This window comes from Panthera uncia, chromosome C2, assembly GCF_023721935.1.
Source record: "Panthera uncia isolate 11264 chromosome C2, Puncia_PCG_1.0, whole genome shotgun sequence".
Taxonomy (NCBI): Eukaryota; Metazoa; Chordata; class Mammalia; order Carnivora; family Felidae; genus Panthera; species Panthera uncia.
This window is the reverse complement of record NC_064810.1, coordinates 59,930,759-59,947,536: the sequence shown is the minus strand read 5'-3', so window position 1 is coordinate 59,947,536 and position 16,778 is coordinate 59,930,759. Positions and strand designations below refer to the sequence as shown.

Here is a 16,778-nt window from a genome sequence, read left to right as displayed (position 1 = left end):
GGACAGAGAGAGACAGAGCATGAACTGGGGAGGGGCAGAGAGAGAGGGAGACACAGAATCGGAAACAGGCTCCAGGCTCCGAGCCATCAGCCCAGAGCCTGACGTGGGGCTCGAACTCACGGACCGCGAGATCGTGACCTGGCTGAAGTCGGACGCTTAACCGACTGCGCCACCCAGGCGCCCCGACAGACATTCTTAATCTCCAAAACTTTTAAACCTTTTAGAAATGTAGTGGAACAGGCAATTGAGGATTTGCTATATACATGTAACCATCATGGAAACTTTCATTCAATGTCAGTTGGACCTCCCCACCCACCCATGCACACCCTTGCAGCTGGGCCTCCAAATCTTGCATTACAAGGAAAAGAATTAGGCAATGGTTATCTGTTGAAGGAATATCATAATTTTTTATGCTCACTATATAAAAGGAGATCATAAATTATATCACCCAAACTGGATACTTCTGAGAGTAAAAGGGGCCATATTAAAAATTGTGGTGAGACAACAGGCATAAGTGAAATCTGGTATTTTAGCTGGGACTACCTCCACTACTTACCCTTCCCCAAACTCCATTGACAACAATAGATCTTCCAGGACAGGCCAAGCCATGAAAATTCACATCGTCCTGACTTGATGGAGTAGAACATAAAAAACTACATGCCCCTAGGTGTCACAAACCAGAGAGGGTCCAAGGTATCCACATACCCAAGGCTGACCCTAGAGCCTTGTGCAAAGAGAAGAGGAATGCCAGTGAAAAGTAAGAGTCAAGGAAAACATGTTAAACTGTCTGAGCTTTGAATGCATTTCCATCCCATACATATATTTATCAGCAAAGGAATATTAGCTTATTGCCCCCACGACAAATTATTAGATGTGAACTACAAACTGTACTTACATAGGGGCAAGGTTTACCTAAAAAATGAAAATAAGAATTACAAAAACTGACCAGAGACATCAGCAGCTGCACAGCTTGAGGGAGACAGACCACACAGAATTAGATTGGTAAGTCACTAAATAAACAAATAAGTAACAAGCCCCTGGAAGGAAAAATCAGAAGCTAGAGTTGCTATAATATATTGTATAAAATGTCAGTTTACAAGGAAAAAAGTATCAGATATGTAAGGAAATGAGTGTAACTAATACCCAGTTGTGAAAGTAGTTAATAGAACTATCTCTAGGTTGGAGGGGGAAGAGCAGGTGTCAAATTTAGCAAAGACTTGAAAGCAGCTATTGTAAATATATTCAAATAACTAAAGAAAACCATGTTAAATAATTAAATAAAATATTAGTATAATTACTTTTTAAATAAAGAGTATCAATATAAAGATAGAATTTTTAAAAAAAATTTTAATGTTTATTTATTTATTTTGAGGGAGAGAGAGCATGCCAGAGAAGGGAAGAGGGAGAGAGAGAATTGCAAGCAGGCTCCATGCTTATCACGGAGCCTGTTGCAGAGCCTGATCCCATGACCACAAGACCATGACCTGAACTGAAATCAAGAATTGGATGCTTAACTCAATGAGCCACCCAGGCACTCCAGAAATTATTTTTAAAAGAAACAAAAATTCTGGAGTTTAAGAGCACAAAAATTGAAATGAAAAATATTCTGGAGGAACTCAGCAGCAGATTTGAGATAGCAGAAGAAAGAATCAGTGAACTTGAAGATAAATCAGTAGAAATTCTCTAATCTGAAAAACAGAAAGAAAAAAAAACAGAAAATAAACAGAGCTTCAGAGATCTGAGATACCTTCAGGAATACTAACATGTGTGTAATGGGAGAAGAGGAAAGAAGGAGAAAAGGAAAGAGCAGAAAAAAGATTTTTGAAGTAATAATGACCAAAGTTTGCCAAATATGATGAATGACATTAATCTACACATATGAGAAGCTCAACAAACTCCAAGTATGATAAATGCAAAAGTATCCATACATAGACACATGCTAGTCAAACTTTTAAAGCCAAAGAAAAAGAGAAATTCTGGAAAGAAGCAAGAGAAAAAAGACTCATTCACTATAGGAACCAACACTCTAAAAATTGACTTCTCATCAGAAACAATTAAAGTCAAAAGACAGAGGGACAACATATTCAAAGTGCTGAAAAAAAAAGATTTTTAAAAAGTGACCATCAAGAATTTTATATTCAGCAAAACTGTTCTTCAAAAATGAAGATAAAAGAAAGATATTCCAAGATAAACAAAGACTGAGGCAATTTGTTGCTAGCAGACCGGCCTTATAAGAAATACTGAAGAAAATCCTTTAGGTTGAGGGAAATGACAAAAATAATTAAAGCCCACCCAAAGAAATAAATCGCACTTATAATATTATTATGTAGATAAATGCAGACATGGCATAAATATATAACAGAATGCAAATCAAGAAGAAAATGATAAAGATTAGGCCAGAAATCAATGAAATGGAAAACAAGAAAATGATAGAGAAAAACCAATGAAAATAAAAGTTGATTCTTTGCAGAGAACAACAAAATTGACAGACATTTAACTAGAATGATGGAGGGAAAAGTAGAGAAGATAACAGATTACCAAAATCAGGAATAAAAGTGGGACATCACTACCAACCCTAAAAAAAAATTAAAAATTAAAAAGATTAAAAGGTAATACTATGAACAAATATATTCAAGAAACTAGACAACTTAGGTACAATCATCTAATTGCCAAAAATGCACAAAGTACTGAAACTGATTCAAGAAGAAATAGAAAATCTGAATAGATATATAATTGTAAAGAGAGAGACTTATTAAGTCATCCCACAAAGAAAAATCTGGATGCATGTCTTCACTGCATTCTATCCAATATTTAAAGAGAAACAACACCAAACTTCTTCTGAAAATAGAGAAAGAAGGAACACTTTTTCAATTCACTCTATGACAATAATATTATCCTGATATCAAAGCCAGACAAATGCATTGTAAGAAAAGAAACCATTATCCCTCATGAATTTAGACATCAAAATCCTCAACAAAATTTTCACAAACCATATACAGCAATCTGTAAATGTATTATACACCCTGACCAAGTAGGATATTTCCTAAGAGTACAAGGCTGGTTAAACATTCAGTAATTAATTAATGCAATATACCATATTAGTAGAATAAGGAGAGAACCCTATGGCTATCACAATAGATACACAAAAAACATTTGAGAAAATCTACTGTCCATTCATGACTAAAACTTTCAACAAACCAGGACTGGAAGAGAACTTCTGTAACCTGGTAAAGGGCATCTATGCAAAATCTACAACTGACATCACATTTAACCCTCATAAACTCTGGTTTAATCCTAAGATTGGGAACAAGGCAGGGTTGTCAGATCTCATCTCTTCTATTCAACATTTTACTGGGGTTTTTGTCCAGAAAGATAAAAATAAACAAACAAACAAACAAATAGGAAAAGAGAGGAAAGAAAGCAAGGGAAGGAGGAAAAAAAAGAACAGAAAAGAAAGAAATCAAAGTTATTCATATTAGACAGTAAAAAGTTAACACTTTTTACTTGCAGAAAACAAGCTATGTAGAAAAGCTTAAGGAATGCATTCACATACAAGTAAATTAGTTCAACAAGTTTGCAGGATACCAGAGCATTATACAAAAATTAATTGTATTTCAGTATACTAGCAGTGAACAGTAAAATTTAAAAACAATAGCATCAAAAAGAATAAAGGCATTTTTGTAAAAATTGACAAGCTGATCCTAATTTTCACTTTATATGAAAATGCAAAGGACCTAGAACAGTGTAAATAATTTTGGAAAGGAAAACAAAGGTAGATGTCCTATGCTTCCTGTTTTTAAAACTTACTATAAAAACTGTAGTAAGGAAGAGAGTATATAGTACTAGCACATAAATCAATGGAATGAAATTGTAAGTTCAGAAAATTAACCTTTATGTTTTTGGTCAATTGATTTTGATGAAGGTGCCAAAACAAGTTGATGGGGGAAGGAATAAGGTTTTTTTGTATTATTTTTGCTTTTAAATATATAGTGTTAGGACAATTGGCGCTAAGACTATATGCAATAAAAATAAATATCTGTGGTGCTAGACCTATATGAAAAAAATAACCTTATGTCCTGATCTCATACCCACATAAAGATTAACTCAAAATGGATCATGAACCTAAATGTAAGAGCTAGAACTATAAAATTTCTATAAGAAAACAGGAAAAAAGTCTTCATGGCCTGAGTTAGACAGGGTTCTTAGATAAGGCAGCAAAGCATGATACAGAACATAAAACCTTGATAATTTGGATTTCAATAAAATTAAAACCTTTTATACTTCAAAATCTACCACTAAAAAAATGAAAAGAATGGGAGAAAATATTTGCAAGATTTATTATTTGCAAATATATATCTGATAAAGGATTTTTGTCCTCATATAATATATAAAGAGTTCTTTAATTCAATAATAAAAAGACAACCGAATTAAAAATTTGTTTGAATAAATATTTCAGCAAAGAAGATATAAGAATATGAAAAGATACCTATTATCATCAATCCTTAGAAAAAAGGATATTGAAACCATTGGAGATGCTGCTTTACACTAACTAGAGTGGATACAATAAAAATAGACATGTAATAACAAGTGTTAGTGAAGATGCTGAGAAATTGGAACCTGCTGGTAGGAATTAAAATTTTTTTTAATGCTTATTTATTTTTGAGAGAGAGAGAAACAGAGCATAAGTGGAGGAGGGGCAGAGAGAGAGGGAGACAAAGAATCCGAAGCAGGCTCCAGGCTCTTAGCTGTCAGCACAGAACCCAACTTGGGGTTTGAACTCATGAACTGTGAGATCATGATCTGAGCTGAGGTCTGACACTTAACTGACTGAGCCACCCAGGCACCCCATTGCTGGTAGGAATTTAAATGGTACAGCCACTTTAGGAAATGGCTTAACCATTCTAAAAAGTTAAAATAAAGTTACCTTTATGACCCAGAAATTTCACTTCTAGATATCTACTCAGGAAAAATGAAAACATACGTCCACACACAGACTTGTATCTATGTCAACATTCGGAGCAGAATTATTCATAATAGTCAAAAACTAAAAACAATCTGCATGTTCACCTACTGATGAATGGATGAACAAAATGTAGTATACCTGCACAATAGAATACTATTTGTTAATAAAAGAGAATGGGCTACTGCTACATACCACAACATAGAAGATTCTGAAAAACAGTATGATAAGCCACATGCATGACACCACATATTGTATGAGTGCACTTATATGAAAGGTCAAGAAAAGGTAAAGGTATAGAGAAAGAAAGCTGATTAGTTATTGTCTGGGGTTGGGGTAAGAGTGGGTTGACTAAGGACATGAGGACTCTTTCTGGGATGACAAAAATGTTCTAAAACTGGACTATGGTGATGATCACTGTAAATTTATTTAAAATCCTTAAGTTGTACACTTAAAAGGGTGAATGTTATGTTATGTAAATTACACCTCAATAGACTGTTAAAATTATGAAATTATGCTAATTAAAACTAAGGAAAGAGAAACCTGGCAGACACTCCCTTAACCAAATGACCAAGATTAACATCCCCAGTGATAAGTCATATGGATATCATGTACCCCCTGATAGGATGTTACAAGAAGAGCTCTTCATTCATTTGCATTCTTCTCTAAAACTATAACCCCAACCTAATCATGAGAAACATCAGACAAATCCAAATTGAGGATTATCCCACCACCACTCTTCAAAACTATCAAGGTCATAAAAAAAAAAAAAAAAAAAAAAAAAACAAGAAAAAACTGAGAAGCTTTCACAGATTAGAGAAGATTTAGGAGAAAAGGCAACCAAATGCAGTGTGGTATCCTGAATTAGACCCTTGGCACAGAATAAAGATATTAGTGGGAAAACAGGTAATATCTGAATAAAGTATGTAGTTAATAGTATTGTACCAATGTTAATTTCTTCCTTTGACGAATTTACCATGGTTATATAAGATGTTAATGTTAGGTAGTGAAGAAAATACAGGAATTCTCTGAAGTATCTTTGCAACTTTTCCATAAGCATGACACTGTTCCAAAATAAAAAGTTAAAATAAAAAAAATGAGGGATTTATCAATTCAAAGAGAGTTATGACTTAAATGTAATGTAGATCTTATTTAGATCCTAATTCAAACTAACCAGTCATAAAAATGAACAAAGAACAAAAAGCATTTAAAATTCAATCATTTGACCTAAGATATTTAATAAATTAAAGAATCTCTATTATTTTTGACACGGTATGATGATATTTGTTATGATTTTCAGAAGTCATTATTTTTTAGTACTACATACTAACATATTTGTGGATAAAATGATATGATATCTGGAATTGTCATTAAAATGAGCTGATAGAAGAAAAAGTGGATGACTATAGATAAAAAAAGATGGACCATGGGTGATGAGTAAGTACATGGTAGCTCATTTTACTAAGCTCCCTACTCTTGCATGTGCTTGAGATTTTGCATAATAAAAAATTATTAAGTGAAAAGAAAAAAAGGACTAAGAGAAATAATTAAAATATTATAATTTCCCTCTACACTGACCACAGACAGGGTTTGTTTCTTAAAAATCATCTGAGCAGTGTCAGAATGGATAAATCATAGGTGAATAAACTCTCAACAATGATCTGAGCAAGATACAATCGATGCTGAATCGTTGGGAGAACATTAAGAGAAATGCCTGAATTAGCATAGACATCCTAAACTAGTGCTTTGTTGTTCTTTTCTTGAAGTTTTGTGACCTGGTGATGCCTAAAACTTGTATGCATGTGAAGATTTTTAAAAAGTAGAGTGTGGTCAGAAGCAGCCCCTTGTTACTAGTCAGTGTTAAGATCTATAGCTCCTCACCCCCCTTCAGTTTTCTTTATTGTCTAGGGCTTTGTTTTTTGGACTCGTGAGTTACAGGATAGGTTACTGTAATATAATGCATTTGCTACTTCTCTGGAAAGCCATTCAGAATCTCTAACTAGTGCAGAATGCACAACTCTTTTGCTAAAGGGTCTCTGCCAAGAGAAGCATTCTTCCGGGCTTTGTAATTTGCATTGATTACTGACTGAGCTGTTTCCCAGTGCATCACTGGGTGTTGACTGTAATCTATAAAGCCTTACATAGTTTTGTCCTGATTAAAGAAGTCTAACACTGGTGGTCAATTTTAATAATGACCGAGGTCGATCTCGGTGACTTAAAAAAAAATTAGCAGATTTTAGAACCTGAAATGTCAAGAACAAAATATTCTTATTGTTGACACATACTCTGGAAATCTACTATTTTAAAGGTGGGTACTGTGTACAGTACTGAACTTGAAAAAAAAACAGGAAGTTGAAAAGTGGACAGTAGTGCCAAAAGTGTTCCAGCCCTGACTTTGTGCTCCTTAATCTAATCCGACATGCCTTCAGAATATTTCACTTCCTTGATGACCATTTTTCCAGTTTCTATCCAATACTTAACCCCACGACATAGTGACAGAGTTAATGATTATCTCATGAGGCAGATATGAATAGGAACAGTATTCATATCAAAGACAACTGGTCCCACTTCCAGGTCCATCTTTGGGCCAAGATATGTAGTCGCCAACAGTGAGTTGGCGACTGTATTTTTTGAGTCCTGGCGCAAAGTAAGATCCATCTGTTTTGCCCAGCCGTTTGCCTGAGTGCCACAAAATGGTCCTGTTATTAGTCTTATTTGTGGTCCTATTTGAGGTTAGGGGATAATATAAATAAACTTTAGTCCTCCTTGTGATGAATGTAGCATGGGAATTAAAAGTGGTGGTGTTGGTAGTGGTAAGTGATGTTGCGTCTCTATTTTCTCAATTGCTCTGTTTTCTTTGGATTGAGAAACAGACATTTAAGAATGAGTTTGTCATCTGGAAGGATAGTTGTGACCAAGTTTCCCTCAACAGGATACAAGATGTTATTTTTGAGCTTCATTACCCTCACCAAGGGGAAAAAAAAGAGAGGGAAAAAAATAAGGAAGAAAGTGAAAGTAAGGAAGAAACATGCAGAAACAGAAATGAAGAGAAAGGTCAAAGAGGAGGAATACATGAGGAAGGAGGAGAATGTAACATAGCAGACAGTCTGTTCATAGAAATTACTTTCTTATTTTGAACTGATAGTTCAGTTGACTCAACATCTGGTGAATTGAGGAAAAGGAAATCTGACTGATTAAATTGAACTGCTAGTTGTCAGTTAAATAGTTTATACATAAATATGCAGCCTAGTTTTCATCACATTTTCTTGCATGAACTAGATAGTGAATCAGTTTTTCACTAACCTTGTTTGAGTGGTGAGTAGAACAATACCAATCGGTAGTTCAGATTTATATAGAGGTGGGCAGTTTCTATATTTCTGAATCATTTATCGAGGATTATTGTTATTCCATATAATTCTGAGCATGAGTTATTTTTGTCAGTTTCTTTTATGAATGTTTTGTTGCCTTATAAGGAAATATGTGCACTCCCCTCCTCTCATTCAGTTGTCCCTGGTGACGCCTCCATAATTTCTGTCTTTACACTGGTGCGTTTTTAGTCTAATTCAGGCATATGAGAAGCAGGGGAAAAGTTTAGTTAGTCAATGTCAGTGATTTTTTTTCTGATCCATTCATGGATGGATTTTGTGAATCTCAACCAGTTTGCATTTAAAATCTATATATATATCAAGTAGACACAATACCTAAAATATTCCTCCATATACTTCAAGGGAAAAAGAAAATAGAATTCATAAGTTGGAACTAGATGCAATTTCTAATAATAGAGGCAATTTCAGGGGTGATTTATGATCATGCTCTCATATGTGGAGATACTAAAATATTACCTTGCACTCATGTGAAAGTGGACATAAACATACCACATTTAGTGCTACAAATATATAAAAAATGTACTGCCATGGTGTGAAGTAAACGAAAGATAATTGTATTATCTTCATTTCACACTAAAAAAGCTATATTTTTCTAAATCCTGTAGTGTCAGTTATCTAAAGCTAAAAATAAGGATGACTTAATCTAGTCTGTTTCTTTTTTTTTTTTTAACTGTTATCTTATTTAGAGATGGTGTCGAATGAAGAAAGAAAGGATTGAAAAAATAGTGTGCCATTCTAAGCCCAAATATTTATGACGTAGTTGGAGATTTTAATGCCTGGACTCTCAATCTGAAGATTGGAAATACATATTAAGAAATGTGGTTCAGTTATTTAAAACAGGAAGTTCTGGTTCAAATCCTGAGGGTCTTCCCGTGCTGCTTCACAGAGCAGTAGCTGCATGTGATGAGATATACGTATAGATGATGTGGTATACGGCATGCCAAACCCACAATACACTGCAGTGGGCATTTTGTATTGCTAAATATGTCCATTTACCTCTACTTTACCATCTGCCCCACCACCAATTCAGTCCCTTGAAAGTAGTAGATCTAACATTTTTTTCCAATTCTATGTCAAGTCCTAATTTCCCTTCAACATGTGTATTCAGATAATAGATTTTCTTCTTTATTCTCTAAAATTAACATTTTATGTAATCTTTAGGCTGTGAAATTGTTGTTTAGGAGTTTTTAAAAAAATCAGATAGAATTTAGCTAAAATTCAGAGGTACTGAGTTCCTAGTCGTATCATTATGAAGTCCTAAACAGGGAGGCATATTTTGTTTTTCAGAATTGCTTTTTTTTTTTCTTTTTTACTCTTTAGATCCTTTTCTTTTCATTAAAAAACTAGTCTGGGAAGAGTTTTTTTTTTTTTTTTCCTTAACAGAAAAAAAAAAGCCACGCTTGACTGATAATGCATTGCTTTGGATGGTGAAACATTATGAAAGTTTAATTTTTAATTAAATCTGAAATACCAATTATAACTGAAAGAGATTTTAACCTGTTTCTTTTCAGACTGCCTGAAGTTACATTTAGAGACTAAAATCACTGCACCTTAAAAACAAAAGATTGAGCTGCACTGCATTCCTGTAAGTGAAAGCTTCCTGTACCTTCTTTCTCTGTGATTTTGTGACCAACCCAAGAAAAGACAAAAACATTGGTAACATAGTAACCAAGCATGAGTAAAAATTTGAATATCCCTGAAGAAATATATGTTTAAATGATTTCCTTCTATAAAAAAAGAAAATTTGCTGGGCACAATATTCAATATGTCTTTTTTATTCAACCCAAATTGTGAATCCTCTTTTTTTTTTTTTTTTTTTTTTTTTTTTTTTGCCTGGTTTGAATTGCATTAGGGAGGGTGTCACCCACTGTGAATCCGCACAGTGACATACACCCTGACAGGAAGGATTCTCACATTTTTGTTTAAGTCTCATGGAAGGTAATAGATTTCTTATGGAATCAAAATAGAATCCTTTTTCCTTTGTGATGTCATTAGAAATTTTTAGCCTTTGTGTCAATGGAAATGGATAGAAAAAAAGTTCATGATGACATCACAAGATTCTGTTGCCTTGAGGACTTTGGGCAAAACTAAGTAAAATGCATAATTCCCTTGTGTGCGTGTGTTCCCCATTCTGCTATGAAGCAGTCAAAATAGCACATCTTATGTCTTCCCGTGAGCTACAAGGCTGTCTCTCAGAGCCCCATTGTTCCATAAATGCATGTCAGAGTCTACCACAGTCTGGTCTACCCTTATTTAGCTGCTGTTTTGTCAATGTACTTGGAAGAACAATTAACACTTGGGATTTCAATGTCTGAATAACAGGCAGTGAATAGAACCCGAGCATATAAAAGATTCAGACGCCCAGGGTAAGAAAACAGAAGCTTATAGTTGGTGGGGGATAAAAGAAAAGCATTTTAATGCTGCACTCAAAGGTTGTGAAATACTAGGAGAAAAGTCAATCTTTTTTTTTTTTTAATTTTAGATGAAAATGTACGTTTTGGTAATGAAATCCAGAAGGTTATGATGTCTTCCTAAGTTTTGCAGTTTAATGTATTGCAAGGTCTTTCCTTAGAGTCTCAAAACACTTCAATAACATTCATCTCCTTGAGTCATTGTTGGAATGCCGGATGCAGGGTACACTGCATCGTGGTTTTCAGAGTGCCACCATGTCTGTCCAACAGAGTGCACTAAAGGTGATTCGGTTTCTTCCATTTTTACTTTGGTTCATTGCACCCTTTCACTATTGGCTATAGTTCTCGTGTGTTGACTATAGATAGTCCGGAAGTTGTTGAAATATCTCTACCTATGGTCTGAATTTCTGCTACGTCCATTTTTTTTGGTGGGAGGAGAGAGATGATGCATGAACAGAGCAAGATCATCTCACAGTCAGAGTATCTGATGAATGGAAAGGGAGCCTGGACAGACAGCTTATGCATGTTGCCCACTGAGCACAGTGCTTGGCTAGTATGAGTGATAAATGATGCTTATCATGTTTTTGTCATAACTACAACAGTTCAAACTCATAGACAGGAAGGTCTCCAAAAGTAGGGTCTGTTTCTTATTCATTTTTGTAATCTCCAGTGCTTGGCATAATAATAGTAATCAAGAAATAGCTACTGTTATTAATACAATTACAAAATTTATTAATAGTCAGAACTTCAGGATTCATTCTTTCAGAGGGCATTTATTGTGGAGAGGGGTTGAAGAAAGTTTTTGACAGGAAGGCAATTTTAAAGGAATTTGTCAAAGGCAAACGAGCTGTTCCTCATATTGCATCAGGTATCAGTCTCTCAGTCTTTCTCCTCATTGATTTTACACTTCTCTCTCATCACCAGGATGAGGAGAGCGTTCATACTATATCCTTTTTCTGTGAAATGGTTTCCAGAAGTTTTCCATTTAGGTTGTGTCTCACATTCCATACACTGGAGTTGTCTCCAAAGATAAATCTACCTGACTCCAGGATGGACTCTTCACCCGTTGGTCTAAGTTGTGATTAGAAACTTCAACTCTCAGTGCATAAAAAGCCAGGACCAGTTTCTCAGCACTAATAAGACCACAACATTCTTTAGAACTCAGAACCTGTTGACCCCTTTTAAATTTAGCTTCCTGAGTGTGTTTGTTTGTTTGTTTGTTTGTTTTGGTGTTTTCTTTGCATAAAGTTCTTTGCCCTCCCCCACCGATTTTAATTTATTTCCAAAAGGGGGTCCCTTCATTTTTATTAAATCAGCTGCTGGTGATGCAAATTAAGGCTTTCATAAAACGTGGCCTCTGAGGCAAAACTACAATGATAAAATTTAGGCTTAATGAATTGTACTGTTATCATGTTGAATAACGTTTAAGGACATCAAAGAACTTTGTAAACACATTTCACGTTTTTTTAAGATTAATAATTGAGGTGAAAGGGATTTTAAGGTAGAGCTTCATCAAACATTACAGGTAGAAAGTCTGGAAGTAGAAGTCCAATAACCTCATTTTGAAATAAATAAACTGAGGCCCAGGGTAGGGCATGTAAATTACCCAAACCATAATGACCAGCAGTGCAGATCACCCTTTAGACATCTAGGCCTGAGAGTCAACCCAAATTTAGACTCTGGGGTTTTGATCTTTCCTCTGTACTCAGGGCCTGAACAGTGTTTCTAGGGAACAAATTGCCTTAGGCTCATTTTATGAGACCCATTGAACTGTTAGTCCCCTCCACTGACTAGCCCAAAATTAATATATAAGGGTATTCTGAAAACATTCATTGTTAACAAAAGTTTTTTTTTTTCATTTTTTTATACATTTTGATATCATGCCTCCGGTTGTACAATGAGTCACATGGAAGCAAATTTATTTGGTTGACTTAATATTCTTTATGATGATTTACTAAGTGGACAGAAGACCATTGGAAACTTCAGTAGTTTAATTGTGCTTATAGGCATGATAAAACCAGTAATCTGAACAGAGCCATTGTGACATGGAATTCAGACTTCCCAAGTGAGTGCATCACACATGGTGTCAGAATGTCACTGTTGCCAGGGGTCATTTCTGTCAGAGAAAAGTTTTTCAGGGTCTGAAAAAAAATGAAATAAACTTTAATAATTTAAAATGAATTACTTGCCTTAGTAATTTATTTCAGGTTGCCTTTATTGGATTCTGTCATTTAGCAATCCAAAGAGACCAGTGTAGGAACTTTTCTATTATTTTACCCACAGCTAAGTCCTGGATATATCTTACTTTCTTCCTCAGATTTATTTTATACCTTCCAAACCTTTCCATCCCCACTGTGAAGAAGCTCAAGTTTCTATATACAAATATCGGTGGCTTATGTCTTTGTGCCCCAAATGAGGAGATGGTGTTCTGCCTTAAAAAATTCAATGGAAGCTTTGGCATAGAGAGAAGGAAGAATTGAAGCATTCATGAGGATGCCAGGGAAGGGCCTTGGATATAAGTGTCCAACAAGGTTCTCTCCTCAGACCGGTTCTCTCTTTTCTCTATAATAATAAATTAAAATTTATTCTGTGCCCCTTATGAACAAATCGTCTTACTGAGGTAAATAACATATAGTTCCTATCATCAAGGAGTTCATAATCTGTTTGTACAATAGATATGTCTTTCTTCTTCTTTTTTTTTTTTTTAATTTTTTTTAACGTTTATTTATTTTTGAGACAGAGAGAGACAGAGCATGAACGGGGGAGGGTCAGAGAGAGAGGGAGACACAGAATCTGAAACAGGCTCCAGGCTCTGAGCTGTCAGCACAGAGCCCGACACGGGGCTCGAACTCACGGACCACGAGATCATGACCTGAGCCGAAGTCAGACGCTTAACCGACCAAGCCACCCAGGCGCCCCTAGATATGTCTTTCTTAAAGACAGAATGTTATGTGGGTGCAGTGGAGTAAGTAAATAGTTATCATTTCTTCTGGACTATCAAGAAATTACAGGATATTAACAAGTAGCACAAGTAGAGGAAGTAACAAAAATACAAGTTGAGGGAACAGTGAATAGTAATGGTGAGATCTGAATATAGGATACTGGTTGGAACCAGTGTTTTCCAAAGCGTGGGTTGCAACTCATTCATATGTCATGGAATCAATTGAAAGATCACAGTCAATATGCTTTTAATGAAATAGTATCACAGGGAAAAATTGATAAAAAGTATATTACAAATTTTTAAGATAATGGATTGCAAAATAAATATATTTCTTACTGGGAATCATGCCACCAAAATATGAAAGCATATCTTAAAAAGATAGGTCCTTTTAGATACTTAAATCCTATAATCCTAACTAAAGGATAATATTATTTCCCCCCCTCTGTGTATTTGAGAAAGTGGAGGGATTAAACAATTTGTCCCAGGTCATACAGCAGGTAATATAAAGGATAGAATGTGAATATATCTGTCAAACCCCACATTCATACTCTTCCCATAATTTGACACTTTCCAGGGTTGCATGACTTCAGTCATTTCACTACTGATAACTCACACATTTATATCTCTAGTCCTGATATTTCTCCCAAATTCCAGTCCTATATTTCCAATGTCCTTATGTAAACCTCAGAGTCAGTATATCAAAATTGAATTTATCCTTCTATTTAAAAATCATCCTCTTTTTGACTATGCTAATTTTTTTCATCTCAACTACCCAGGTCATCTTGACTCAAAATATATCATTCTTACTTTCCACCATCCTCCAGGTGTCCAATAAGTGGCCAACTCTTGTTAATTCTCCTTCCTTGGTACCTCTGCCTTAGGCTTTCATCTTCTCTTGCCTGCAATGATCTATCTTCTAATTAAGAGAGATGGGGGAAGGGAGACCAGCTCATCCTAAACACTGCCACCTCATTAGGTTTCCTGAAGCAGGAGTTCTAAGATTATGTCACCTCTGTTCATACAAAACTTTAGTAATTCTAGATTAATTACCAAACAATTTCTAACCAGTATTCATGACCATCTAAAATCTAATTCTAACCTCATTTCTGACTTAATCTTGTGGTTTAATATACCACACACTCGAGCCAAATTTCCTCACTATCCCCTCCCCCCTCCTTTGTTAATATTGTTCTTGCCATCTGGAATGGCCATTATTCTGTTTTTCCATGTGCAAATCTAACCCATCCTTCCGGGTCTATTTTAAATACTGTTAATTCCATGAAACCTTCCCTCCTTGATGTAGCCAGAAATAATCCACTCTCCCCTGCTTACCAAACTCACTTAACACTGTAGTGGCTCTGCTGACAATTTGGTTTTGGATTTCTAGCATTCAAAATTGTGAAAGAATATATTTCTGTTAAGGCAACAGGTTTTTGGTAATTTTTCACAATAGCCTAAGAAACTAATGTAGCATTTACCTACACTTTTTTTTGAGACACGAATTACTTTCTATATTTTTTAACAACACTTATGTGTATGCTTTATCCTTTTACTAGAAAAAAAATTCTTTGGGAATAGAGTCCATATTTAATTAACATTTCTAAACTCTATACAATCTACCACAATAGAATCACTAATTCATTATCCAACCATGCTTAATCCTGGGAATATAGAAGTGATCCCTTAGGCTCTCATGGAATTTATAGTCTCCTAAAGGAATCAGACATTAAATAAGTAAACAAATAATTACAAAATTACAAGTTTTAGTTCATGAAAAGAAGAAATAAGTATGTAAGATTATAATGCATGGAGAAAATCTGCTATACTATCCATTGAGTGCTTAGGTAAGAATTCTCATAGAAAGTGTCATTTAAGTTGATAGTTGAAGCACAGGAAGAATCAGGCAGGTGAAGAATTTGGAGTGGGGGTAGAAACATGGAAGGAAGAGAAAGCTCCAGACAGAAACAGCATGGACAATGCCTTCAGGCAAAGACAAACTTTGTGTATTCAAGGAAATAAAGGAATTCCAGAGTGGCTAGAGGAAAGTAGACAAAGGAGGAGAGTAATTGGAAGTGAAGTCAGAGGAGTAGCCAGGGTGAGGAATTTGGACTTTATTTTGAATACGCTGGAAAAACACATTAATAGATGTACATATAAAATAAATAAGTAAATATAATATATAATGTATATTCTAATTGAATAGACTAAGATGAAAATAATTCAAAAGTAAATACTATGCACAAGCTTATAGAATCTATACATTTATTTCGAATCTTAACTGAAGGTTCACTTCTGAGTTTGAGGAGGGTTTGGATTTCTGAAACTAAGGTCTAATAGTTCACAACATATTTCCCATCTACATAACCAAAGTTGATTTCTGACAACCTTCTAAGATAAGGTCAAGTTAATTTTATTTCTTTTCTAGTTAATAATTGTTAAGATTCTGTTGTTGGTTAATGAATCTCTTATTTTTGTTTATTTTTAAGTGCTTATTGCGTAATGTCAGAATGAGTACCAAAAATGTGTTTTACTCCTAGGATGTATTTTTATCTGTTAAACCTTAATCTTATTTTTAATTTTGGTATATTTTATTATGTGCAATGACCAGGGGCCTGGAGGCATAGAAAGGCTTGAAATGTATCATCATTATCCTCATTATTGCTACCTATAATATTACTGAATTCTGGATTAAACACAATCGACATTATTTTATTTTATTTTATTTTATTTTATTTTATTTTATTTTAATGTTTATTTATTTTTGAGAGAGAGAGAGAAAGAGACAGAGAATGAGTGGGGGAGGTGCAGAGAGAGAGGGAGACACAGAATCTGAAGCAGACTCTAGGCTCTGAGCTGTCAGCTGTCAGCACAGAGTCGAACACGCAGCTCGAACCTGCAAACCGCGAGATCATGACCTTAGCTAAAGTCAGACACTTAACCTACTGAGCCATGCACGTGCCCCCGAATCCAGATTATATTAAAGTGTGATGCATTAATATCATGGAATACCACTAAGTCAAGATGGAGATATTGGTTTGCTTGAAAACTAATATAGATAGAAATTATCCCCTTTTGAAGAA

General features: G+C 34.9%; 1 protein-coding gene across 50 annotated transcripts in view; it reads left to right on the top strand.

Annotated features, from left to right (window-relative positions):
- ZBTB20 (zinc finger and BTB domain containing 20) overlaps nt 1-16,778 on the top strand; it is a 769,297-nt gene that overhangs the window by 293,320 nt on the left and 459,199 nt on the right. For 49 of the 50 annotated variants that reach the window (XR_007457485.1, XR_007457486.1, XM_049629359.1 and 46 more), the window contains one exon: nt 9,858-9,931. The exons of the other annotated variant lie outside the window; for it this stretch is intronic. The gene's annotated coding sequence lies outside the window, so the exon portion shown is untranslated. The remainder of the gene's footprint in view (nt 1-9,857; nt 9,932-16,778) is intronic. 50 annotated transcript variants of the gene reach the window in all.